The sequence below is a fragment of the Balaenoptera borealis genome (genome assembly GCF_965194805.1).
Source record: "Balaenoptera borealis genome assembly, chromosome: 2".
In the NCBI taxonomy this organism is placed as follows: Eukaryota; Metazoa; Chordata; class Mammalia; order Artiodactyla; family Balaenopteridae; genus Balaenoptera; species Balaenoptera borealis.
The window spans coordinates 5,865,235-5,865,722 of NC_138867.1; positions in this window are offsets into that span (position 1 = coordinate 5,865,235).

Below are 488 nucleotides of genomic sequence, written 5' to 3' on the forward strand. Positions count from 1 at the left end.
TCCCTCCTGGGCTGCCTCTCCGGCAAAGCTCTTTCATTCACGGCATCCTCGCTTCTGTAGAGAGACGAGAAAGGTTAATATCTTCCCCCTGAATGACCCCTGTTTGTATTCAGGGGCATCCTTAATTAGGGCAATTTTATTAAAATCCTTTAAATAAATAATCCCAAATTGCATTTTAACATAACCAGTTTCAATGTAATTAAAGTGCCCTGGTAGATGTGAATCACCCAGAGGAAATCAAGGTCTCCATTTAAATTTCTAAAACAAGTGTGCAAATTCTTGCTTAAAAGCATCTTAATTCAACTGTCACTTCCTCCAGGAAGCCCCCTCTGACCGCCCCCAAAGTAGACAAAGCCCCTGGTCAAGGGCTCCCCGACTCTGTAGACCTTTCTCCCTGTCACTCAGCACCTGTAGCCATTGATCCCCAGGTAATTGATTCCTCTCTGCCTGCTAAGGACATGGCCAGCTGGGTGGCCCTCTCTTGCATC